The sequence below is a fragment of the Danio rerio genome, chromosome 16, assembly GCF_052040795.2.
Source record: "Danio rerio strain M-AB ecotype USA chromosome 16, GRCz13ab, whole genome shotgun sequence".
NCBI classification, from domain to species: domain Eukaryota; kingdom Metazoa; phylum Chordata; class Actinopteri; order Cypriniformes; family Danionidae; genus Danio; species Danio rerio.
The window spans coordinates 9,906,342-9,931,811 of NC_141036.1; the positions used below are offsets into that span (position 1 = coordinate 9,906,342).

General features: G+C 44.3%; 1 long non-coding RNA gene and 19 other non-coding genes across 20 annotated transcripts in view; all 20 read left to right on the forward strand.

Moving 5' to 3' along the window:
* LOC147833274 (uncharacterized) overlaps positions 1-25,470 on the forward strand; it is a 331,056-nt gene that overhangs the window by 86,450 nt on the left and 219,136 nt on the right. The window lies entirely within an intron of this gene.
* Positions 1,359-1,430, forward strand: trnaw-cca (transfer RNA tryptophan (anticodon CCA)). Its single transcript has one exon. It is a non-coding gene; the product is annotated as a tRNA-Trp (tRNA).
* Positions 1,782-1,853, forward strand: trnaw-cca (transfer RNA tryptophan (anticodon CCA)). The gene has a single exon. It is a non-coding gene; the product is annotated as a tRNA-Trp (tRNA).
* On the forward strand, positions 4,243-4,314 carry trnaw-cca (transfer RNA tryptophan (anticodon CCA)). The gene has a single exon. It is a non-coding gene; the product is annotated as a tRNA-Trp (tRNA).
* On the forward strand, positions 4,666-4,737 carry trnaw-cca (transfer RNA tryptophan (anticodon CCA)). Its single transcript has one exon. It is a non-coding gene; the product is annotated as a tRNA-Trp (tRNA).
* Positions 7,164-7,235, forward strand: trnaw-cca (transfer RNA tryptophan (anticodon CCA)). The gene has a single exon. It is a non-coding gene; the product is annotated as a tRNA-Trp (tRNA).
* On the forward strand, positions 7,587-7,658 carry trnaw-cca (transfer RNA tryptophan (anticodon CCA)). Its single transcript has one exon. It is a non-coding gene; the product is annotated as a tRNA-Trp (tRNA).
* trnaw-cca (transfer RNA tryptophan (anticodon CCA)) lies at positions 10,085-10,156 on the forward strand. Its single transcript has one exon. It is a non-coding gene; the product is annotated as a tRNA-Trp (tRNA).
* trnaw-cca (transfer RNA tryptophan (anticodon CCA)) lies at positions 10,516-10,587 on the forward strand. The gene has a single exon. It is a non-coding gene; the product is annotated as a tRNA-Trp (tRNA).
* Positions 13,014-13,085, forward strand: trnaw-cca (transfer RNA tryptophan (anticodon CCA)). Its single transcript has one exon. It is a non-coding gene; the product is annotated as a tRNA-Trp (tRNA).
* trnaw-cca (transfer RNA tryptophan (anticodon CCA)) lies at positions 13,445-13,516 on the forward strand. Its single transcript has one exon. It is a non-coding gene; the product is annotated as a tRNA-Trp (tRNA).
* On the forward strand, positions 14,613-14,684 carry trnaw-cca (transfer RNA tryptophan (anticodon CCA)). Its single transcript has one exon. It is a non-coding gene; the product is annotated as a tRNA-Trp (tRNA).
* On the forward strand, positions 15,020-15,091 carry trnaw-cca (transfer RNA tryptophan (anticodon CCA)). The gene has a single exon. It is a non-coding gene; the product is annotated as a tRNA-Trp (tRNA).
* On the forward strand, positions 17,518-17,589 carry trnaw-cca (transfer RNA tryptophan (anticodon CCA)). The gene has a single exon. It is a non-coding gene; the product is annotated as a tRNA-Trp (tRNA).
* trnaw-cca (transfer RNA tryptophan (anticodon CCA)) lies at positions 17,949-18,020 on the forward strand. Its single transcript has one exon. It is a non-coding gene; the product is annotated as a tRNA-Trp (tRNA).
* On the forward strand, positions 19,117-19,188 carry trnaw-cca (transfer RNA tryptophan (anticodon CCA)). Its single transcript has one exon. It is a non-coding gene; the product is annotated as a tRNA-Trp (tRNA).
* Positions 19,524-19,595, forward strand: trnaw-cca (transfer RNA tryptophan (anticodon CCA)). Its single transcript has one exon. It is a non-coding gene; the product is annotated as a tRNA-Trp (tRNA).
* trnaw-cca (transfer RNA tryptophan (anticodon CCA)) lies at positions 22,022-22,093 on the forward strand. Its single transcript has one exon. It is a non-coding gene; the product is annotated as a tRNA-Trp (tRNA).
* Positions 22,453-22,524, forward strand: trnaw-cca (transfer RNA tryptophan (anticodon CCA)). Its single transcript has one exon. It is a non-coding gene; the product is annotated as a tRNA-Trp (tRNA).
* Positions 25,284-25,355, forward strand: trnaw-cca (transfer RNA tryptophan (anticodon CCA)). Its single transcript has one exon. It is a non-coding gene; the product is annotated as a tRNA-Trp (tRNA).

A 25,470-nucleotide genomic window follows, 5' to 3' on the forward strand; every position in this document is an offset into this window, starting at 1 on the left:
GTATAGATAGGTCATGTGTTTATACATGTATGGAATGTATCGTGTGTTTGTATGGAATGGATCATGTTTGTATATGTGTAGAATTCTTTGTGTGTGTATATGTATCTATTTGTATAGAATGTTTCATGTGTGTACTTGTATAGAATGGATCATTTGTGTAGAATGTTTCATGTGTGTACTTGTATAAAATGCATCATGTTTGTGTAGAATGTTTTATGTGTGTACTTGTATAGAATGTATCATAAGTAGTATGTGTGGTTCAAAGCTGTAAGGCTTGACTTTCTTTAAGGTAGTGGAAGGCACCTTTTAGGAGTGCTTGAATAGGGCACCTCTTAAGAGTGCGTACATTGAGCCAATTCAAATTACTAGTCTTGAGCTCAGGTCATCCTCGTGCACAGCTTGGTTTTAAAGACTTTGGATAAGACCCTGAGCCGCAGAGGTAGTCTGTCTGACTCTAGATCAGAAGCGTGTGCGTTTAAATCATGACGGGGCGTTAGGCTTAGCATTTTATTTTAAGTAGAGTAAGAAACCTTCCAGGAGTGCCTACATTCAGCCACTTTTAAGTCAAATTCCAAGCCCTGTGCCCACCACTTGCTTGAGCCTGGCTTGTCGATGAGGACTGTGGACAGGACCTTGTGGGACAAAAATGTGGTGCGTCTGACTCCAGGTCTGAAGATCGCATGCACAAGTCACGTGGAGGTCACGTTGATTGAGTTTAGCGATCGTTTGTAAAGTTGAGGAAGCCACCTTTTAGGCGTGCTGCAATTAGCTACTTTCAAGTAGAACTCCTAGCCTTGAACTCAGATCATGCTCAAGCCAAGCCAGGCTGTGGAGCACTTTGGAAAGCATGTTTCAGCACAAAGACAGTGCCTCTAAGTCCAGATCAGAGGCTTGCCAATTCAAATTGCCTTGCGGACACAAGCATTGAGCTAACCAATTGTTTGTAAACATGTGCAAGGCACATCTTGGAGTGCTTGCTTTCAGCCAATTTTAAGTCAAATTCCCAGCCCTGTGCTTACCATACGCTCGAGTCTTGCTTGTCGATGGGGAGGGTGGACAGGAGCTCGTGGGACAAAACAATTAGCGCGTCTGTCTCCAGATCCGAAGGTCGCACGTTCAAATCAGGTGCCAAAGGTTTAGTTTAGCAGTGGTTTGTAAAAACGTGGAAGGTACCTTCCAGGTGTGCTTCAATTCAGCCACCTTCAAGTCAAACTGCAAGCCTTGAGTTCCGTTTATGCTTGTGTCTAGCTTGCCGTTGAGGACTGTGATAAGGAGCTTATGGTGCAGCGGTAGTCGATTTCCCAGCTTTGTGCTCAGTTTATGCTTGTGTCTGGCTTATCGAAGACTCGTCCCCACAGGACCTCGTGGCGCAACGGTAGCGCGTCTGACTCCAGATCAGAAGGTTGCGTGTTCAATTCACGTCGGGGTCACAGGTGTTAAGCTTGGCTTTATGCGTAAAGTAGTGGAAGGCAACATCTAGGAGTGCTTACGTTCAGCAACATCTAAGTCAGATTCCAAACCTTGTGCTTACTTTATGCTTGTGTCTGATGAGGACAGTGGACAGGACCTCATGGGACACAAAAGTAACGTGTCTGACTCCACATCTGAACGTTGCGTGTTTACGTCACCCCAGGGTCACAAGGATTGACTTTAGCAATTGTTTGCAAAGTTGTGGGAGGCACCTTGTAGCTGTGCTCACATCCAGACACTTTTAGGTCAAATTCCACGCCTTGAGCTCAGTTTATGCTTGTGTCTTGCTTGTCGACAGCTGCAGCAGGCAGGGACCTGTGGCGCAACGGTAGCGTGTCTGACTCCAGATCAGAAGGTTGCGTGTTCAAATCACGTCAGGTTCAAAGCTGTAAGGCTTGACTTTCTTTAAGGTAGTGGAAGGCACCTTTTAGGAGTGCTTGAATAGGGCACCTCTTAAGAGTGCGTACATTGAGCCATTTCAAATTACTAGCCTTGAGCTCAGGTCATACTCGTGCACAGCTTGGTTTTAAAGACTTTGGATAAGACCCTGAGCCGCAGAGGTAGTCTGTCTGACTCTAGATCAGAAGCGTGTGCGTTTTGATAATGACGGGGCGTTAGGCTTAGCATTTTATTTTAAGTAGAGTAAGAAACCTTCCAGGAGTGCCTACATTCAGCCACTTTTAAGTCAAATTCCCAGCCCTGTGCCCACCACTTGCTTGAGCCTGGCTTGTCGATGAGGACTGTGGACAGGACCTTGTGGGACAAAAATGTGGTGCGTCTGACTCCAGGTAGCAAATTGCAAGCCTTGACCCAGAGTGTATAAGTGTGTATATCTATAGAATAAATTGAGTGTGCAAATATATGGAGGATATCATGTGTGTATTTGTATAGATATGTCATGTGTTTGTATATGTATCGATTGTATCATGTGTTTGTATATAGATGGAATGTATCATGTGTGTATATGTATTGTGTGTGTTTCTGTAGGGTGTTATATCTTTTGACTCCACATCTGAACGTTGCGTGTTTACGTCACCCCAGGGTCACAAGGATTGACTTTAGCAATTGTTTGCAAAGTTGTGGGAGGCACCTTGTAGCTGTGCTCACATCCAGACACTTTTAGGTCAAATTCCAAGCCTTGACCCAGAGTGTATAGGTGTGTATATCTATGGAATAAATTGAGTGTGCATATGTATGGAGGATATCATGTGTGTATTTGTATAGATATGTCATGTGTTTGTATATGTATCGATTGTATCATGTGTTTGTATATAGATGGAATGTATCATGTGTGTATGTGTATTGTGTGTGTTTCTGTTTGGTGTTATATCTTTTTGTTGTAAGGGTTCCTCAGTGGATCAGTGGTTAATCACTCACCTTTCACCCCGGAGACCCGGGTTCTATCCCAGAGTGTATCAAGTGTGTATATGTATATAGAATGTATTGTGTATGTATAGATAGGTCATGTGTTTATACATGTATGGAATGTATCGTGTGTTTGTATGGAATGGATCATGTTTGTATATGTGTAGAATTCTTCGTGTGTGTATATGTATCATGTATCTATTTGTATAGAATGTTTCATGTGTGTACTTGTATAAAATGCATCATGTTTGTGTAGAATGTTTTATGTGTGTACTTGTATAGAATGTATCATAAGTAGTATGTGTGGTTCAAAGCTGTAAGGCTTGACTTTCTTTAAGGTAGTGGAAGGCACCTTTTAGGAGTGCTTGAATAGGGCACCTCTTAAGAGTGCGTACATTGAGCCAATTCAAATTACTAGTCTTGAGCTCAGGTCATCCTCGTGCACAGCTTGGTTTTAAAGACTTTGGAATGGACCCTGAGCCGCAGAGGTAGTCTGTCTGACTCTAGATCAGAAGCGTGTGCGTTTAAATCATGACGGGGCGTTAGGCTTAGCATTTTATTTTAAGTAGAGTAAGAAACCTTCCAGGAGTGCCTACATTCAGCCACTTTTAAGTCAAATTCCAAGCCCTGTGCCCACCACTTGCTTGAGCCTGGCTTGTCGATGAGGACTGTGGACAGGACCTTGTGGGACAAAAATGTGGTGCGTCTGACTCCAGGTCTGAAGATCGCATGCACAAGTCACGTGGAGGTCACGTTGATTGAGTTTAGCGATCGTTTGTAAAGTTGAGGAAGCCACCTTTTAGGCGTGCTGCAATTAGCTACTTTCAAGTAGAACTCCTAGCCTTGAACTCAGATCATGCTCAAGCCAAGCCAGGCTGTGGAGCACTTTGGAAAGCATGTTTCAGCGCAAAGACAGTGCCTCTAAGTCCAGATCAGAGGCTTGCCAATTCAAATTGCCTTGCGGACACAAGCATTGAGCTAACCAATTGTTTGTAAACATGTGCAAGGCACATCTTGGAGTGCTTGCTTTCAGCCAATTTTAAGTCAAATTCCCAGCCCTGTGCTTACCATACGCTCGAGTCTTGCTTGTCGATGGGGAGGGTGGACAGGAGCTCGTGGGACAAAACAATTAGCGCGTCTGTCTCCAGATCCGAAGGTCGCACGTTCAAATCAGGTGCCAAAGGTTTAGTTTAGCAGTGGTTTGTAAAAACGTGGAAGGTACCTTCCAGGTGTGCTTCAATTCAGCCACCTTCAAGTCAAACTGCAAGCCTTGAGTTCCGTTTATGCTTGTGTCTAGCTTGCCGTTGAGGACTGTGATAAGGAGCTTATGGTGCAGCGGTAGTCGATTTCCCAGCTTTGTGCTCAGTTTATGCTTGTGTCTGGCTTATCGAAGACTCGTCCCCACAGGACCTCGTGGCGCAACGGTAGCGCGTCTGACTCCAGATCAGAAGGTTGCGTGTTCAATTCACGTCGGGGTCACAGGTGTTAAGCTTGGCTTTATGCGTAAAGTAGTGGAAGGCAACATCTAGGAGTGCTTACGTTCAGCAACATCTAAGTCAGATTCCAAACCTTGTGCTTACTTTATGCTTGTGTCTGATGAGGACAGTGGACAGGACCTCATGGGACACAAAAGTAACGTGTCTGACTCCACATCTGAACGTTGCGTGTTTACGTCACCCCAGGGTCACAAGGATTGACTTTAGCAATTGTTTGCAAAGTTGTGGGAGGCACCTTGTAGCTGTGCTCACATCCAGACACTTTTAGGTCAAATTCCACGCCTTGAGCTCAGTTTATGCTTGTGTCTTGCTTGTCGACAGCTGCAGCAGGCAGGGACCTGTGGCGCAACGGTAGCGCGTCTGACTCCAGATCAGAAGGTTGCGTGTTCAAATCACGTCAGGTTCAAAGCTGTAAGGCTTGTCTTTATTTAAGGTAGTGGAAGGCACCTTTTAGGAGTGCTTGAATAGGGCACCTCTTAAGAGTGCGTACATTGAGCCATTTCAAATTACTAGCCTTGAGCTCAGGTCATACTCGTGCACAGCTTGGTTTTAAAGACTTTGGATAAGACCCTGAGCCGCAGAGGTAGTCTGTCTGACTCTAGATCAGAAGCGTGTGCGTTTTGATCATGACGGGGCGTTAGGCTTAGCATTTTATTTTAAGTAGAGTAAGAAACCTTCCAGGAGTGCCTACATTCAGCCACTTTTAAGTCAAATTCCCAGCCCTGTGCCCACCACTTGCTTGAGCCTGGCTTGTCGATGAGGACTGTGGACAGGACCTTGTGGGACAAAAATGTGGTGCGTCTGACTCCAGGTAGCAAATTGCAAGCCTTGACCCAGAGTGTATAAGTGTGTATATCTATAGAATAAATTGAGTGTGCAAATATATGGAGGATATCATGTGTGTATTTGTATAGATATGTCATGTGTTTGTATATGTATCGATTGTATCATGTGTTTGTATATAGATGGAATGTATCATGTGTGTATATGTATTGTGTGTGTTTCTGTAGGGTGTTATATCTTTTGACTCCACATCTGAACGTTGCGTGTTTACGTCACCCCAGGGTCACAAGGATTGACTTTAGCAATTGTTTGCAAAGTTGTGGGAGGCACCTTGTAGCTGTGCTCACATCCAGACACTTTTAGGTCAAATTCCAAGCCTTGACCCAGAGTGTATAGGTGTGTATATCTATGGAATAAATTGAGTGTGCATATGTATGGAGGATATCATGTGTGTATTTGTATAGATATGTCATGTGTTTGTATATGTATCGATTGTATCATGTGTTTGTATATAGATGGAATGTATCATGTGTGTATGTGTATTGTGTGTGTTTCTGTTTGGTGTTATATCTTTTTGTTGTAAGGGTTCCTCAGTGGATCAGTGGTTAATCACTCACCTTTCACCCCGGAGACCCGGGTTCTATCCCAGAGTGTATCAAGTGTGTATATGTATATAGAATGTATTGTGTATGTATAGATAGGTCATGTGTTTATACATGTATGGAATGTATCGTGTGTTTGTATGGAATGGATCATGTTTGTATATGTGTAGAATTCTTTGTGTGTGTATATGTATCTATTTGTATAGAATGTTTCATGTGTGTACTTGTATAGAATGGATCATTTGTGTAGAATGTTTCATGTGTGTACTTGTATAAAATGCATCATGTTTGTGTAGAATGTTTTATGTGTGTACTTGTATAGAATGTATCATAAGTAGTATGTGTGGTTCAAAGCTGTAAGGCTTGACTTTCTTTAAGGTAGTGGAAGGCACCTTTTAGGAGTGCTTGAATAGGGCACCTCTTAAGAGTGCGTACATTGAGCCAATTCAAATTACTAGTCTTGAGCTCAGGTCATCCTCGTGCACAGCTTGGTTTTAAAGACTTTGGATAAGACCCTGAGCCGCAGAGGTAGTCTGTCTGACTCTAGATCAGAAGCGTGTGCGTTTAAATCATGACGGGGCGTTAGGCTTAGCATTTTATTTTAAGTAGAGTAAGAAACCTTCCAGGAGTGCCTACATTCAGCCACTTTTAAGTCAAATTCCAAGCCCTGTGCCCACCACTTGCTTGAGCCTGGCTTGTCGATGAGGACTGTGGACAGGACCTTGTGGGACAAAAATGTGGTGCGTCTGACTCCAGGTCTGAAGATCGCATGCACAAGTCACGTGGAGGTCACGTTGATTGAGTTTAGCGATCGTTTGTAAAGTTGAGGAAGCCACCTTTTAGGCGTGCTGCAATTAGCTACTTTCAAGTAGAACTCCTAGCCTTGAACTCAGATCATGCTCAAGCCAAGCCAGGCTGTGGAGCACTTTGGAAAGCATGTTTCAGCACAAAGACAGTGCCTCTAAGTCCAGATCAGAGGCTTGCCAATTCAAATTGCCTTGCGGACACAAGCATTGAGCTAACCAATTGTTTGTAAACATGTGCAAGGCACATCTTGGAGTGCTTGCTTTCAGCCAATTTTAAGTCAAATTCCCAGCCCTGTGCTTACCATACGCTCGAGTCTTGCTTGTCGATGGGGAGGGTGGACAGGAGCTCGTGGGACAAAACATTTAGCGCGTCTGTCTCCAGATCCGAAGGTCGCACGTTCAAATCAGGTGCCAAAGGTTTAGTTTAGCAGTGGTTTGTAAAAACGTGGAAGGTACCTTCCAGGTGTGCTTCAATTCAGCCACCTTCAAGTCAAACTGCAAGCCTTGAGTTCCGTTTATGCTTGTGTCTAGCTTGCCGTTGAGGACTGTGATAAGGAGCTTATGGTGCAGCGGTAGTCGATTTCCCAGCTTTGTGCTCAGTTTATGCTTGTGTCTGGCTTATCGAAGACTCGTCCCCACAGGACCTCGTGGCGCAACGGTAGCGTGTCTGACTCCAGATCAGAAGGTTGCGTGTTCAAATCACGTCGGGGTCACAGGTGTTAAGCTTGGCTTTATGCGTAAAGTAGTGGAAGGCAACATCTAGGAGTGCTTACGTTCAGCAACATCTAAGTCAGATTCCAAACCTTGTGCTTACTTTATGCTTGTGTCTGATGAGGACAGTGGACAGGACCTCATGGGACACAAAAGTAATGTGTCTGACTCCACATCTGAACGTTGCGTGTTTACGTCACCCCAGGGTCACAAGGATTGACTTTAGCAATTGTTTGCAAAGTTGTGGGAGGCACCTTGTAGCTGTGCTCACATCCAGACACTTTTAGGTCAAATTCCACGCCTTGAGCTCAGTTTATGCTTGTGTCTTGCTTGTCGACAGCTGCAGCAGGCAGGGACCTGTGGCGCAACGGTAGCACGTCTGACTCCAGATCAGAAGGTTGCGTGTTCAAATCACGTCAGGTTCAAAGCTGTAAGGCTTGACTTTCTTTAAGGTAGTGGAAGGCACCTTTTAGGAGTGCTTGAATAGGGCACCTCTTAAGAGTGCGTACATTGAGCCATTTCAAATTACTAGCCTTGAGCTCAGGTCATACTCGTGCACAGCTTGGTTTTAAAGACTTTGGATAAGACCCTGAGCCGCAGAGGTAGTCTGTCTGACTCTAGATCAGAAGCGTGTGCGTTTTGATCATGACGGGGCGTTAGGCTTAGCATTTTATTTTAAGTAGAGTAAGAAACCTTCCAGGAGTGCCTACATTCAGCCACTTTTAAGTCAAATTCCCAGCCCTGTGCCCACCACTTGCTTGAGCCTGGCTTGTCGATGAGGACTGTGGACAGGACCTTGTGGGACAAAAATGTGGTGCGTCTGACTCCAGGTAGCAAATTGCAAGCCTTGACCCAGAGTGTATAAGTGTGTATATCTATAGAATAAATTGAGTGTGCAAATATATGGAGGATATCATGTGTGTATTTGTATAGATATGTCATGTGTTTGTATATGTATCGATTGTATCATGTGTTTGTATATAGATGGAATGTATCATGTGTGTATATGTATTGTGTGTGTTTCTGTAGGGTGTTATATCTTTTGACTCCACATCTGAACGTTGCGTGTTTACGTCACCCCAGGGTCACAAGGATTGACTTTAGCAATTGTTTGCAAAGTTGTGGGAGGCACCTTGTAGCTGTGCTCACATCCAGACACTTTTAGGTCAAATTCCAAGCCTTGACCCAGAGTGTATAGGTGTGTATATCTATGGAATAAATTGAGTGTGCATATGTATGGAGGATATCATGTGTGTATTTGTATAGATATGTCATGTGTTTGTATATGTATCGATTGTATCATGTGTTTGTATATAGATGGAATGTATCATGTGTGTATGTGTATTGTGTGTGTTTCTGTTTGGTGTTATATCTTTTTGTTGTAAGGGTTCCTCAGTGGATCAGTGGTTAATCACTCACCTTTCACCCCGGAGACCCGGGTTCTATCCCAGAGTGTATCAAGTGTGTATATGTATATAGAATGTATTGTGTATGTATAGATAGGTCATGTGTTTATACATGTATGGAATGTATCGTGTGTTTGTATGGAATGGATCATGTTTGTATATGTATAGAATTCTTTGTGTGTGTATATGTATCTATTTGTATAGCATGTTTCATGTGTGTACTTGTATAGAATGGATCATTTGTGTAGAATGTTTCATGTGTGTACTTGTATAAAATGCATCGTGTTTGTGTAGAATGTTTCATGTGTGTACTTGTTTAGAATGTATCATAAGTAGTATGTGTGGTTCAAAGCTGTAAGGCTTGACTTTCTTTAAGGTAGTGGAAGGCACCTTTTAGGAGTGCTTGAATAGGGCACCTCTTAAGAGTGCGTACATTGAGCCAATTCAAATTACTAGTCTTGAGCTCAGGTCATCCTCGTGCACAGCTTGGTTTTAAAGACTTTGGAATGGACCCTGAGCCGCAGAGGTAGTCTGTCTGAATCTAGATCAGAAGCGTGTGCGTTTAAATCATGACGGGGTGTTAGGCTTAGCATTTTATTTTAAGTAGAGTAAGAAACCTTCCAGGAGTGCCTACATTCAGCCACTTTTAAGTCAAATTCCAAGCCCTGTGCCCACCACTTGCTTGAGCCTGGCTTGTCGATGAGGACTGTGGACAGGACCTTGTGGGACAAAAATGTGGTGCGTCTGACTCCAGGTCTGAAGATCGCATGCACAAGTCACGTGGAGGTCACGTTGATTGAGTTTAGCAATCGTTTGTAAAGTTGAGGAAGCCACCTTTTAGGCGTGCTGCAATTAGCTACTTTCAAGTAGAACTCCTAGCCTTGAACTCAGATCATGCTCAAGCCAAGCCAGGCTGTGGAGCACTTTGGAAAGCATGTTTCAGCGCAAAGACAGTGCCTCTAAGTCCAGATCAGAGGCTTGCCAAATCAAATTGCCTTGCAAACACAAGCATTGAGCTAACCAATTGTTTGTAAACATGTGCAAGGCACATCTTGGAGTGCTTGCTTTCAGCCATTTTTAAGTCAAATTCCCAGCCCTGTGCTTACCATACGCTCGAGTCTTGCTTGTCGATGGGGAGGATGGACAGGAGCTCGTGGGACAAAACAATTAGCGCGTCTGTCTCCAGATCCGAAGGTCGCACGTTCAAATCAGGTGCCAAAGGTTGAGTTTAGCAGTGGTTTGTAAAAACGTGGAGGGTACCTTTCAGGTGTGCTTCAATTCAGCCACCTTCAAGTCAAACTGCAAGCTTTGAGTTCCGTTTATGCTTGTGTCTAGCTTGCCGTTGAGGACTGTGATAAGGAGCTTATGGTGCAGCGGTAGTCGATTTCCCAGCTTTGTGCTCAGTTTATGCTTGTGTCTGGCTTATCGAAGACCAGTCCCCACAGGACCTCGTGGCGCAACGGTAGCGCGTCTGACTCCAGATCAGAAGGTTGCGTGTTCAAATCACGTCGGGGTCACAGGTGTTAAGCTTGGCTTTATGCGTAAAGTAGTGGAAGGCAACATCTAGGAGTGCTTACGTTCAGCAACATCTAAGTCAGATTCCAAACCTTGTGCTTACTTTATGCTTGTGTCTGATTTGCCGATGAGGACAGTGGACAGGACCTCATGGGACACAAAAGTAACGTGTCTGACTCCACATCTGAACGTTGCGTGTTTACGTCACCCCAGGGTCACAAGGATTGACTTTAGCAATTGTTTGCAAAGTTGTGGGAGGCACCTTGTAGCTGTGCTCACATCCAGACACTTTTAGGTCAAATTCCACGCCTTGAGCTCAGTTTATGCTCGTGTCTTGCTTGACGAGAGCTGCAGCAGGCAGGGACCTGTGGCGCAACGGTAGCGCGTCTGACTCCAGATCAGAAGGTTGCGTGTTCAAATCACGTCAGGTTCAAAGCTGTAAGGCTTGGCTTTCTTTAAGGTAGTGGAAGGCACCTTTTAGGAGTGCTTGAATAGGGCACCTCTTAAGAGTGCGTACATTGAGCCAATTCAAATTACTAGCCTTGAGCTCAGGTCATACTCGTGCACAGCTTGGTTTTAAAGACTTTGGATAAGACCCTGAGCCGCAGAGGTAGTCTGTCTGACTCTAGATCAGAAGCGTGTGCGTTTTGATCATGACGGGGCGTTAGGCTTAGCATTTTATTTTAAGTAGAGTAAGAAACCTTCCAGCAGTGCCTACATTCAGCCACTTTTAAGTCAAATTCCCAGCCCTGTGCCCACCACTTGCTTGAGCCTGGCTTGTCGATGAGGACTGTGGACAGGACCTTGTGAGACAAAAATGTGGTGCGTCTGACTCCAGGTAGCAAATTGCAAGCCTTGACCCAGAGTGTATAAGTGTGTATATCTATAGAATAAATTGAGTGTGCAAATATATGGAGGATATCATGTGTGTATTTGTATAGATATGTCATGTGTTTGTATATGTATCGATTGTATCATGTGTTTGTATATAGATGGAATGTATCATGTGTGTATATGTATTGTGTGTGTTTCTGTATGGTGTTATATCTTTTGACTCCACATCTGAACGTTGCGTGTTTACGTCACCCCAGGGTCACAAGGATTGACTTTAGCAATTGTTTGCAAAGTTGTGGGAGGCACCTTTTAGCTGTGCTCACATTCAGACACTTTTAGATCAAATTCCAAGCCTTGACCCAGAGTGTATAAGTGTGTATATCTATGGAATAAATTGAGTGTGCATATGTATGGAGGATATCATGTGTGTATTTGTATAGATATGTCATGTGTTTGTATATGTATCGATTGTATCATGTGTTTGTATATAGATGGAATGTATCATGTGTGTATATGTATTGTGTGTGTTTCTGTATGGTGTTATATCTTTTTGTTGTAAGGGTCCCTCAGTGGATCAGTGGTTAATCACTCACCTTTCACCCCGGAGACCTGGGTTCTTTCCCAGAGTGTATCAAGTGTGTATATGAATATAGAATGTATTGTGTCTGTATAGATAGGTCATGTGTTTATACATGTATGGAATGTATCGTGTGTTTGTATGGAATGGATCATGTTTGTATATGTATAGAATTCTTTGTGTGTGTATATGTATCTATTTGTATAGCATGTTTCATGTGTGTACTTGTATAGAATGGATCATTTGTGTAGAATGTTTCATGTGTGTACTTGTATAAAATGCATCGTGTTTGTGTAGAATGTTTCATGTGTGTACTTGTTTAGAATGTATCATAAGTAGTATGTGTGGTTCAAAGCTGTAAGGCTTGACTTTCTTTAAGGTAGTGGAAGGCACCTTTTAGGAGTGCTTGAATAGGGCACCTCTTAAGAGTGCGTACATTGAGCCAATTCAAATTACTAGTCTTGAGCTCAGGTCATCCTCGTGCACAGCTTGGTTTTAAAGACTTTGGAATGGACCCTGAGCCGCAGAGGTAGTCTGTCTGAATCTAGATCAGAAGCGTGTGCGTTTAAATCATGACGGGGTGTTAGGCTTAGCATTTTATTTTAAGTAGAGTAAGAAACCTTCCAGGAGTGCCTACATTCAGCCACTTTTAAGTCAAATTCCAAGCCCTGTGCCCACCACTTGCTTGAGCCTGGCTTGTCGATGAGGACTGTGGACAGGACCTTGTGGGACAAAAATGTGGTGCGTCTGACTCCAGGTCTGAAGATCGCATGCACAAGTCACGTGGAGGTCACGTTGATTGAGTTTAGCAATCGTTTGTAAAGTTGAGGAAGCCACCTTTTAGGCGTGCTGCAATTAGCTACTTTCAAGTAGAACTCCTAGCCTTGAACTCAGATCATGCTCAAGCCAAGCCAGGCTGTGGAGCACTTTGGAAAGCATGTTTCAGCGCAAAGACAGTGCCTCTAAGTCCAGATCAGAGGCTTGCCAATTCAAATTGCCTTGCGGACACAAGCATTGAGCTAACCAATTGTTTGTAAACATGTGCAAGGCACATCTTGGAGTGCTTGCTTTTAGCCAATTTTAAGTCAAATTCCCAGCCCTGTGCTTACCATACGCTCGAGTCTTGCTTGTCGATGGGGAGGGTGGACAGGAGCTCGTGGGACAAAACAATTAGCGCGTCTGTCTCCAGATCCGAAGGTCGCACATTCAAATCAGGTGCCAAAGGTTTAGTTTAGCAGTGGTTTGTAAAAACGTGGAAGGTACCTTCCAGGTGTGCTTCAATTCAGCCACCTTCAAGTCAAACTGCAAGCCTTGAGTTCCGTTTATGCTTGTGTCTAGCTTGCCGTTGAGGACTGTGATAAGGAGCTTATGGTGCAGCGGTAGTCGATTTCCCAGCTTTGTGCTCAGTTTATGCTTGTGTCTGGCTTATCGAAGACTCGTCCCCACAGGACCTCGTGGCGCAACGGTAGCGCGTCTGACTCCAGATCAAAAGGTTGCGTGTTCAAATCACGTCGGGGTCACAGGTGTTAAGCTTGGCTTTATGCGTAAAGTAGTGGAAGGCAACATCTAGGAGTGCTTATGTTCAGCAACATCTAAGTCAGATTCCAAACCTTGTGCTTACTTTATGCTTGTGTCTGATTTGCCGATGAGGACAGTGGACAGGACCTCATGGGACACAAAAGTAACGTGTCTGACTCCACATCTGAACGTTGCGTGTTTACGTCACCCCAGGGTCACAAGGATTGACTTTAGCAATTGTTTGCAAAGTTGTGGGAGGCACCTTGTAGCTGTGCTCACATCCAGACACTTTTAGGTCAAATTCCACGCCTTGAGCTCAGTTTATGCTCGTGTCTTGCTTGACGAGAGCTGCAGCAGGCAGGGACCTGTGGCGCAACGGTAGCGCGTCTGACTCCAGATCAGAAGGTTGCGTGTTCAAATCACGTCAGGTTCAAAGCTGTAAGGCTTGGCTTTCTTTAAGGTAGTGGAAGGCACCTTTTAGGAGTGCTTGAATAGGGCACCTCTTAAGAGTGCGTACATTGAGCCAATTCAAATTACTAGTCTTGAGCTCAGGTCATCCTCGTGCACAGCTTGGTTTTAAAGACTTTGGATAAGACCCTGAGCCGCAGAGGTAGTCTGTCTGACTCTAGATCAGAAGCGTGTGCGTTTAAATCATGACGGGGTGTTAGGCTTAGCATTTTATTTTAAGTAGAGTAAGAAACCTTCCAGGAGTGCCTACATTCAGCCACTTTTAAGTCAAATTCCAAGCCCTGTGCCCACCACTTGCTTGAGCCTGGCTTGTCGATGAGGACTGTGGACAGGACCTTGTGGGACAAAAATGTGGTGCGTCTGACTCCAGGTCTGAAGATCGCATGCACAAGTCACGTGGAGGTCACGTTGATTGAGTTTAGCGATCGTTTGTAAAGTTGAGGAAGCCACCTTTTAGGCGTGCTGCAATTAGCTACTTTCAAGTAGAACTCCTAGCCTTGAACTCAGATCATGCTCAAGCCAAGCCAGGCTGTGGAGCACTTTGGAAAGCATGTTTCAGCGCAAAGACAGTGCCTCTAAGTCCAGATCAGAGGCTTGCCAATTCAAATTGCCTTGCGGACACAAGCATTGAGCTAACCAATTGTTTGTAAACATGTGCAAGGCACATCTTGGAGTGCTTGCTTTCAGCCAATTTTAAGTCAAATTCCCAGCCCTGTGCTTACCATACGCTCGAGTCTTGCTTGTCGATGGGGAGGGTGGACAGGAGCTCGTGGGACAAAACAATTAGCGCGTCTGTCTCCAGATCCGAAGGTCGCACGTTCAAATCAGGTGCCAAAGGTTGAGTTTAGCAGTGGTTTGTAAAAACGTGGAAGGTACCTTCCAGGTGTGCTTCAATTCAGCCACCTCCAAGTCAAACTGCAAGCCTTGAGTTCCGTTTATGCTTGTGTCTAGCTTGCCGTTGAGGACTGTGATAAGGAGCTTATGGTGCAGCGGTAGTCGATTTCCCAGCTTTGTGCTCAGTTTATCCTTGTGTCTGGCTTATCGAAAACTCGTCCCCACAGGACCTCGTGGCGCAACGGTAGCGCGTCTGACTCCAGATCAGAAGGTTGCGTGTTCAAATCACGTCGGGGTCACAGGTGTTAAGCTTGGCTTTATGCGTAAAGTAGTGGAAGGCAACATCTAGGAGTGCTTACGTTCAGCAACATCTAAGTCAGATTCCAAACCTTGTGCTTACTTTATGCTTGTGTCTGATTTGCCGATGAGGACAGTGGACAGGACCTCATGGGACGTTGGGAACGTTGCGTGTTTACGTCACCCCAGGGTCACAAGGATTGACTTTAGCAATTGTTTGCAAAGTTGTGGGAGGCACCTTGTAGCTGTGCTCACATCCAGACACTTTTAGGTCAAATTCCACGCCTTGAGCTCAGTTTATGCTCGTGTCTTGCTTGACGAGAGCTGCAGCAGGCAGGGACCTGTGGCGCAACGGTAGCGCGTCTGACTCCAGATCAGAAGGTTGCGTGTTCAAATCACGTCAGGTTCAAAGCTGTAAGGCTTGGCTTTCTTTAAGGTAGTGGAAGGCACCTTTTAGGAGTGCTTGAATAGTGCACCTCTTAAGAGTGCGTACATTGAGCCAATTCAAATTACTAGCCTTGAGCTCAGGTCATACTCGTGCACAGCTTGGTTTTAAAGACTTTGGATAAGACCCTGAGCCGCAGAGGTAGTCTGTCTGACTCTAGATCAGAAGCGTGTGCGTTTTGATCATGACGGGGCGTTAGGCTTAGCATTTTATTTTAAGTAGAGTAAGAAACCTTCCAGCAGTGCCTACATTCAGCCACTTTTAAGTCAAATTCCCAGCTCTGTGCCCACCACTTGCTTGAGCCTGGCTTGTCGATGAGGACTGTGGACAGGACCTTGTGAGACAAAAATGTGGTGCGTCTGACTCCAGGTAGCAAATTGCAAGCCTTGACCCAGAGTGTATAAGTGTGTATATCTATAGAATAAATTGAGTGTGCAAATATATGGAGGATATCATGTGTGTATTTGTATAGATATGTCATGTGTTTGTATATGTATCGATTGTATCATGTGTTTGTATATAGATGGAATGTATCATGTGTGTATATGTATTGTGTGTGTTTCTGTATGGTGTTATATCTTTTTACTCCACATCTGAACGTTGCGTGTTTACGTCACCCCAGGGTCACAAGGATTGACTTTAGCAATTGTTTGCAAAGTTGTGGGAGGCACCTTTTAGCTGTGCTCACATTCAGACACTTTTAGGTCAAATTCCAAGCCTTGACCCAGAGTGTATAAGTGTGTATATCTATAGAATAAATTGAGTGTGCAAATATATGGAGGATATCATGTGTGTATTTGTATAGATATGTCATGTGTTTGTATATGTATCGATTGTATCATGTGTTTGTATATAGATGGAATGTATCATGTGTGTATGTGTATTGTGTGTGTTTCTGTATGGTGTTATATCTTTTTGTTGTAAGGGTCCCTCAGTGGATCAGTGGTTAATCACTCACCTTTCACCCAGGAGACCTGGGTTCTATCCCAGAGTGTATCAAGTGTGTATATGTATATAGAATGTGTTGTGTATGTATAGATAGGTCATGTGTTTATACATGTATGGAATGTATCGTGTGTTTGTATGGAATGGATCATGTTTGTATATGTATAGAATTCTTTGTGTGTGTATATGTATCTATTTGTATAGCATGTTTCATGTGTGTACTTGTATAGAATGGATCATTTGTGTAGAATGTTTCATGTGTGTACTTGTATAAAATGCATCGTGTTTGTGTAGAATGTTTCATGTGTGTACTTGTTTAGAATGTATCATAAGTAGTATGTGTGGTTCAAAGCTGTAAGGCTTGACTTTCTTTAAGGTAGTGGAAGGCACCTTTTAGGAGTGCTTGAATAGGGCACCTCTTAAGAGTGCGTACATTGAGCCAATTCAAATTACTAGTCTTGAGCTCAGGTCATCCTCGTGCACAGCTTGGTTTTAAAGACTTTGGAATGGACCCTGAGCCGCAGAGGTAGTCTGTCTGAATCTAGATCAGAAGCGTGTGCGTTTAAATCATGACGGGGTGTTAGGCTTAGCATTTTATTTTAAGTAGAGTAAGAAACCTTCCAGGAGTGCCTACATTCAGCCACTTTTAAGTCAAATTCCAAGCCCTGTGCCCACCACTTGCTTGAGCCTGGCTTGTCGATGAGGACTGTGGACAGGACCTTGTGGGACAAAAATGTGGTGCGTCTGACTCCAGGTCTGAAGATCGCATGCACAAGTCACGTGGAGGTCACGTTGATTGAGTTTAGCAATCGTTTGTAAAGTTGAGGAAGCCACCTTTTAGGCGTGCTGCAATTAGCTACTTTCAAGTAGAACTCCTAGCCTTGAACTCAGATCATGCTCAAGCCAAGCCAGGCTGTGGAGCACTTTGGAAAGCATGTTTCAGCGCAAAGACAGTGCCTCTAAGTCCAGATCAGAGGCTTGCCAATTCAAATTGCCTTGCGGACACAAGCATTGAGCTAACCAATTGTTTGTAAACATGTGCAAGGCACATCTTGGAGTGCTTGCTTTTAGCCAATTTTAAGTCAAATTCCCAGCCCTGTGCTTACCATACGCTCGAGTCTTGCTTGTCGATGGGGAGGGTGGACAGGAGCTCGTGGGACAAAACAATTAGCGCGTCTGTCTCCAGATCCGAAGGTCGCACATTCAAATCAGGTGCCAAAGGTTTAGTTTAGCAGTGGTTTGTAAAAACGTGGAAGGTACCTTCCAGGTGTGCTTCAATTCAGCCACCTTCAAGTCAAACTGCAAGCCTTGAGTTCCGTTTATGCTTGTGTCTAGCTTGCCGTTGAGGACTGTGATAAGGAGCTTATGGTGCAGCGGTAGTCGATTTCCCAGCTTTGTGCTCAGTTTATGCTTGTGTCTGGCTTATCGAAGACTCGTCCCCACAGGACCTCGTGGCGCAACGGTAGCGCGTCTGACTCCAGATCAAAAGGTTGCGTGTTCAAATCACGTCGGGGTCACAGGTGTTAAGCTTGGCTTTATGCGTAAAGTAGTGGAAGGCAACATCTAGGAGTGCTTATGTTCAGCAACATCTAAGTCAGATTCCAAACCTTGTGCTTACTTTATGCTTGTGTCTGATTTGCCGATGAGGACAGTGGACAGGACCTCATGGGACACAAAAGTAACGTGTCTGACTCCACATCTGAACGTTGCGTGTTTACGTCACCCCAGGGTCACAAGGATTGACTTTAGCAATTGTTTGCAAAGTTGTGGGAGGCACCTTGTAGCTGTGCTCACATCCAGACACTTTTAGGTCAAATTCCACGCCTTGAGCTCAGTTTATGCTCGTGTCTTGCTTGACGAGAGCTGCAGCAGGCAGGGACCTGTGGCGCAACGGTAGCGCGTCTGACTCCAGATCAGAAGGTTGCGTGTTCAAATCACGTCAGGTTCAAACCTGTAAGGCTTGGCTTTCTTTAAGGTAGTGGAAGGCACCTTTTAGGAGTGCTTGAATAGGGCACCTCTTAAGAGTGCGTACATTGAGCCAATTCAAATTACTAGTCTTGAGCTCAGGTCATCCTCGTGCACAGCTTGGTTTTAAAGACTTTGGATAAGACCCTGAGCCGCAGAGGTAGTCTGTCTGACTCTAGATCAGAAGCGTGTGCGTTTAAATCATGACGGGGTGTTAGGCTTAGCATTTTATTTTAAGTAGAGTAAGAAACCTTCCAGGAGTGCCTACATTCAGCCACTTTTAAGTCAAATTCCAAGCCCTGTGCCCACCACTTGCTTGAGCCTGGCTTGTCGATGAGGACTGTGGACAGGACCTTGTGGGACAAAAATGTGGTGCGTCTGACTCCAGGTCTGAAGATCGCATGCACAAGTCACGTGGAGGTCACGTTGATTGAGTTTAGCGATCGTTTGTAAAGTTGAGGAAGCCACCTTTTAGGCGTGCTGCAATTAGCTACTTTCAAGTAGAACTCCTAGCCTTGAACTCAGATCATGCTCAAGCCAAGCCAGGCTGTGGAGCACTTTGGAAAGCATGTTTCAGCGCAAAGACAGTGCCTCTAAGTCCAGATCAGAGGCTTGCCAATTCAAATTGCCTTGCGGACACAAGCATTGAGCTAACCAATTGTTTGTAAACATGTGCAAGGCACATCTTGGAGTGCTTGCTTTCAGCCAATTTTAAGTCAAATTCCCAGCCCTGTGCTTACCATACGCTCGAGTCTTGCTTGTCGATGGGGAGGGTGGACAGGAGCTCGTGGGACAAAACAATTAGCGCGTCTGTCTCCAGATCCGAAGGTCGCACGTTCAAATCAGGTGCCAAAGGTTGAGTTTAGCAGTGGTTTGTAAAAACGTGGAAGGTACCTTCCAGGTGTGCTTCAATTCAGCCACCTCCAAGTCAAACTGCAAGCCTTGAGTTCCGTTTATGCTTGTGTCTAGCTTGCCGTTGAGGACTGTGATAAGGAGCTTATGGTGCAGCGGTAGTCGATTTCCCAGCTTTGTGCTCAGTTTATCCTTGTGTCTGGCTTATCGAAAACTCGTCCCCACAGGACCTCGTGGCGCAACGGTAGCGCGTCTGACTCCAGATCAGAAGGTTGCGTGTTCAAATCACGTCGGGGTCACAGGTGTTAAGCTTGGCTTTATGCGTAAAGTAGTGGAAGGCAACATCTAGGAGTGCTTACGTTCAGCAACATCTAAGTCAGATTCCAAACCTTGTGCTTACTTTATGCTTGTGTCTGATTTGCCGATGAGGACAGTGGACAGGACCTCATGGGACGTTGGGAACGTTGCGTGTTTACGTCACCCCAGGGTCACAAGGATTGACTTTAGCAATTGTTTGCAAAGTTGTGGGAGGCACCTTGTAGCTGTGCTCACATCCAGACACTTTTAGGTCAAATTCCACGCCTTGAGCTCAGTTTATGCTCGTGTCTTGCTTGACGAGAGCTGCAGCAGGCAGGGACCTGTGGCGCAACGGTAGCGCGTCTGACTCCAGATCAGAAGGTTGCGTGTTCAAATCACGTCAGGTTCAAAGCTGTAAGGCTTGGCTTTCTTTAAGGTAGTGGAAGGCACCTTTTAGGAGTGCTTGAATAGTGCACCTCTTAAGAGTGCGTACATTGAGCCAATTCAAATTACTAGCCTTGAGCTCAGGTCATACTCGTGCACAGCTTGGTTTTAAAGACTTTGGATAAGACCCTGAGCCGCAGAGGTAGTCTGTCTGACTCTAGATCAGAAGCGTGTGCGTTTTGATCATGACGGGGCGTTAGGCTTAGCATTTTATTTTAAGTAGAGTAAGAAACCTTCCAGCAGTGCCTACATTCAGCCACTTTTAAGTCAAATTCCCAGCTCTGTGCCCACCACTTGCTTGAGCCTGGCTTGTCGATGAGGACTGTGGACAGGACCTTGTGAGACAAAAATGTGGTGCGTCTGACTCCAGGTAGCAAATTGCAAGCCTTGACCCAGAGTGTATAAGTGTGTATATCTATAGAATAAATTGAGTGTGCAAATATATGGAGGATATCATGTGTGTATTTGTATAGATATGTCATGTGTTTGTATATGTATCGATTGTATCATGTGTTTGTATATAGATGGAATGTATCATGTGTGTATATGTATTGTGTGTGTTTCTGTATGGTGTTATATCTTTTTACTCCACATCTGAACGTTGCGTGTTTACGTCACCCCAGGGTCACAAGGATTGACTTTAGCAATTGTTTGCAAAGTTGTGGGAGGCACCTTTTAGCTGTGCTCACATTCAGACACTTTTAGGTCAAATTCCAAGCCTTGACCCAGAGTGTATAAGTGTGTATATCTATAGAATAAATTGAGTGTGCAAATATATGGAGGATATCATGTGTGTATTTGTATAGATATGTCATGTGTTTGTATATGTATCGATTGTATCATGTGTTTGTATATAGATGGAATGTATCATGTGTGTATGTGTATTGTGTGTGTTTCTGTATGGTGTTATATCTTTTTGTTGTAAGGGTCCCTCAGTGGATCAGTGGTTAATCACTCACCTTTCACCCAGGAGACCTGGGTTCTATCCCAGAGTGTATCAAGTGTGTATATGTATATAGAATGTGTTGTGTATGTATAGATAGGTCATGTGTTTATACATGTATGGAATGTATCGTGTGTTTGTATGGAATGGATCATGTTTGTATATGTATAGAATTCTTTGTGTGTGTATATGTATCTATTTGTATAGCATGTTTCATGTGTGTACTTGTATAGAATGGATCATTTGTGTAGAATGTTTCATGTGTGTACTTGTATAAAATGCATCGTGTTTGTGTAGAATGTTTCATGTGTGTACTTGTTTAGAATGTATCATAAGTAGTATGTGTGGTTCAAAGCTGTAAGGCTTGACTTTCTTTAAGGTAGTGGAAGGCACCTTTTAGGAGTGCTTGAATAGGGCACCTCTTAAGAGTGCGTACATTGAGCCAATTCAAATTACTAGTCTTGAGCTCAGGTCATCCTCGTGCACAGCTTGGTTTTAAAGACTTTGGAATGGACCCTGAGCCGCAGAGGTAGTCTGTCTGAATCTAGATCAGAAGCGTGTGCGTTTAAATCATGACGGGGTGTTAGGCTTAGCATTTTATTTTAAGTAGAGTAAGAAACCTTCCAGGAGTGCCTACATTCAGCCACTTTTAAGTCAAATTCCAAGCCCTGTGCCCACCACTTGCTTGAGCCTGGCTTGTCGATGAGGACTGTGGACAGGACCTTGTGGGACAAAAATGTGGTGCGTCTGACTCCAGGTCTGAAGATCGCATGCACAAGTCACGTGGAGGTCACGTTGATTGAGTTTAGCAATCGTTTGTAAAGTTGAGGAAGCCACCTTTTAGGCGTGCTGCAATTAGCTACTTTCAAGTAGAACTCCTAGCCTTGAACTCAGATCATGCTCAAGCCAAGCCAGGCTGTGGAGCACTTTGGAAAGCATGTTTCAGCGCAAAGACAGTGCCTCTAAGTCCAGATCAGAGGCTTGCCAAATCAAATTGCCTTGCAAACACAAGCATTGAGCTAACCAATTGTTTGTAAACATGTGCAAGGCACATCTTGGAGTGCTTGCTTTCAGCCATTTTTAAGTCAAATTCCCAGCCCTGTGCTTACCATACGCTCGAGTCTTGCTTGTCGATGGGGAGGATGGACAGGAGCTCGTGGGACAAAACAATTAGCGCGTCTGTCTCCAGATCCGAAGGTCGCACGTTCAAATCAGGTGCCAAAGGTTGAGTTTAGCAGTGGTTTGTAAAAACGTGGAGGGTACCTTTCAGGTGTGCTTCAATTCAGCCACCTTCAAGTCAAACTGCAAGCTTTGAGTTCCGTTTATGCTTGTGTCTAGCTTGCCGTTGAGGACTGTGATAAGGAGCTTATGGTGCAGCGGTAGTCGATTTCCCAGCTTTGTGCTCAGTTTATGCTTGTGTCTGGCTTATCGAAGACCAGTCCCCACAGGACCTCGTGGCGCAACGGTAGCGCGTCTGACTCCAGATCAGAAGGTTGCGTGTTCAAATCACGTCGGGGTCACAGGTGTTAAGCTTGGCTTTATGCGTAAAGTAGTGGAAGGCAACATCTAGGAGTGCTTACGTTCAGCAACATCTAAGTCAGATTCCAAACCTTGTGCTTACTTTATGCTTGTGTCTGATTTGCCGATGAGGACAGTGGACAGGACCTCATGGGACACAAAAGTAACGTGTCTGACTCCACATCTGAACGTTGCGTGTTTACGTCACCCCAGGGTCACAAGGATTGACTTTAGCAATTGTTTGCAAAGTTGTGGGAGGCACCTTGTAGCTGTGCTCACATCCAGACACTTTTAGGTCAAATTCCACGCCTTGAGCTCAGTTTATGCTCGTGTCTTGCTTGACGAGAGCTGCAGCAGGCAGGGACCTGTGGCGCAACGGTAGCGCGTCTGACTCCAGATCAGAAGGTTGCGTGTTCAAATCACGTCAGGTTCAAAGCTGTAAGGCTTGGCTTTCTTTAAGGTAGTGGAAGGCACCTTTTAGGAGTGCTTGAATAGGGCACCTCTTAAGAGTGCGTACATTGAGCCAATTCAAATTACTAGCCTTGAGCTCAGGTCATACTCGTGCACAGCTTGGTTTTAAAGACTTTGGATAAGACCCTGAGCCGCAGAGGTAGTCTGTCTGACTCTAGATCAGAAGCGTGTGCGTTTTGATCATGACGGGGCGTTAGGCTTAGCATTTTATTTTAAGTAGAGTAAGAAACCTTCCAGCAGTGCCTACATTCAGCCACTTTTAAGTCAAATTCCCAGCCCTGTGCCCACCACTTGCTTGAGCCTGGCTTGTCGATGAGGACTGTGGACAGGACCTTGTGAGACAAAAATGTGGTGCGTCTGACTCCAGGTAGCAAATTGCAAGCCTTGACCCAGAGTGTATAAGTGTGTATATCTATAGAATAAATTGAGTGTGCAAATATATGGAGGATATCATGTGTGTATTTGTATAGATATGTCATGTGTTTGTATATGTATCGATTGTATCATGTGTTTGTATATAGATGGAATGTATCATGTGTGTATATGTATTGTGTGTGTTTCTGTATGGTGTTATATCTTTTGACTCCACATCTGAACGTTGCGTGTTTACGTCACCCCAGGGTCACAAGGATTGACTTTAGCAATTGTTTGCAAAGTTGTGGGAGGCACCTTTTAGCTGTGCTCACATTCAGACACTTTTAGATCAAATTCCAAGCCTTGACCCAGAGTGTATAAGTGTGTATATCTATGGAATAAATTGAGTGTGCATATGTATGGAGGATATCATGTGTGTATTTGTATAGATATGTCATGTGTTTGTATATGTATCGATTGTATCATGTGTTTGTATATAGATGGAATGTATCATGTGTGTATATGTATTGTGTGTGTTTCTGTATGGTGTTATATCTTTTTACTCCACATCTGAACGTTGCGTGTTTACGTCACCCCAGGGTCACAAGGATTGACTTTAGCAATTGTTTGCAAAGTTGTGGGAGGCACCTTTTAGCTGTGCTCACATTCAGACACTTTTAGGTCAAATTCCAAGCCTTGACCCAGAGTGTATAAGTGTGTATATCTATAGAATAAATTGAGTGTGCAAATATATGGAGGATATCATGTGTGTATTTGTATAGATATGTCATGTGTTTGTATATGTATCGATTGTATCATGTGTTTGTATATAGATGGAATGTATCATGTGTGTATGTGTATTGTGTGTGTTTCTGTATGGTGTTATATCTTTTTGTTGTAAGGGTCCCTCAGTGGATCAGTGGTTAATCACTCACCTTTCACCCAGGAGACCTGGGTTCTATCCCAGAGTGTATCAAGTGTGTATATGTATATAGAATGTGTTGTGTATGTATAGATTGGTCATGTGTTTATACATGTATGGAATGTATCGTGTGTTTGTATGGAATGGATCATGTTTGTATATGTATAGAATTCTTTGTGTGTGTATATGTATCTATTTGTATAGCATGTTTCATGTGTGTACTTGTATAGAATGGATCATTTGTGTAGAATGTTTCATGTGTGTACTTGTATAAAATGCATCGTGTTTGTGTAGAATGTTTCATGTGTGTACTTGTTTAGAATGTATCATAAGTAGTATGTGTGGTTCAAAGCTGTAAGGCTTGACTTTCTTTAAGGTAGTGGAAGGCACCTTTTAGGAGTGCTTGAATAGGGCACCTCTTAAGAGTGCGTACATTGAGCCAATTCAAATTACTAGTCTTGAGCTCAGGTCATCCTCGTGCACAGCTTGGTTTTAAAGACTTTGGAATGGACCCTGAGCCGCAGAGGTAGTCTGTCTGAATCTAGATCAGAAGCGTGTGCGTTTAAATCATGACGGGGTGTTAGGCTTAGCATTTTATTTTAAGTAGAGTAAGAAACCTTCCAGGAGTGCCTACATTCAGCCACTTTTAAGTCAAATTCCAAGCCCTGTGCCCACCACTTGCTTGAGCCTGGCTTGTCGATGAGGACTGTGGACAGGACCTTGTGGGACAAAAATGTGGTGCGTCTGACTCCAGGTCTGAAGATCGCATGCACAAGTCACGTGGAGGTCACGTTGATTGAGTTTAGCAATCGTTTGTAAAGTTGAGGAAGCCACCTTTTAGGCGTGCTGCAATTAGCTACTTTCAAGTAGAACTCCTAGCCTTGAACTCAGATCATGCTCAAGCCAAGCCAGGCTGTGGAGCACTTTGGAAAGCATGTTTCAGCGCAAAGACAGTGCCTCTAAGTCCAGATCAGAGGCTTGCCAATTCAAATTGCCTTGCGGACACAAGCATTGAGCTAACCAATTGTTTGTAAACATGTGCAAGGCACATCTTGGAGTGCTTGCTTTTAGCCAATTTTAAGTCAAATTCCCAGCCCTGTGCTTACCATACGCTCGAGTCTTGCTTGTCGATGGGGAGGGTGGACAGGAGCTCGTGGGACAAAACAATTAGCGCGTCTGTCTCCAGATCCGAAGGTCGCACATTCAAATCAGGTGCCAAAGGTTTAGTTTAGCAGTGGTTTGTAAAAACGTGGAAGGTACCTTCCAGGTGTGCTTCAATTCAGCCACCTTCAAGTCAAACTGCAAGCCTTGAGTTCCGTTTATGCTTGTGTCTAGCTTGCCGTTGAGGACTGTGATAAGGAGCTTATGGTGCAGCGGTAGTCGATTTCCCAGCTTTGTGCTCAGTTTATGCTTGTGTCTGGCTTATCGAAGACTCGTCCCCACAGGACCTCGTGGCGCAACGGTAGCGCGTCTGACTCCAGATCAAAAGGTTGCGTGTTCAAATCACGTCGGGGTCACAGGTGTTAAGCTTGGCTTTATGCGTAAAGTAGTGGAAGGCAACATCTAGGAGTGCTTATGTTCAGCAACATCTAAGTCAGATTCCAAACCTTGTGCTTACTTTATGCTTGTGTC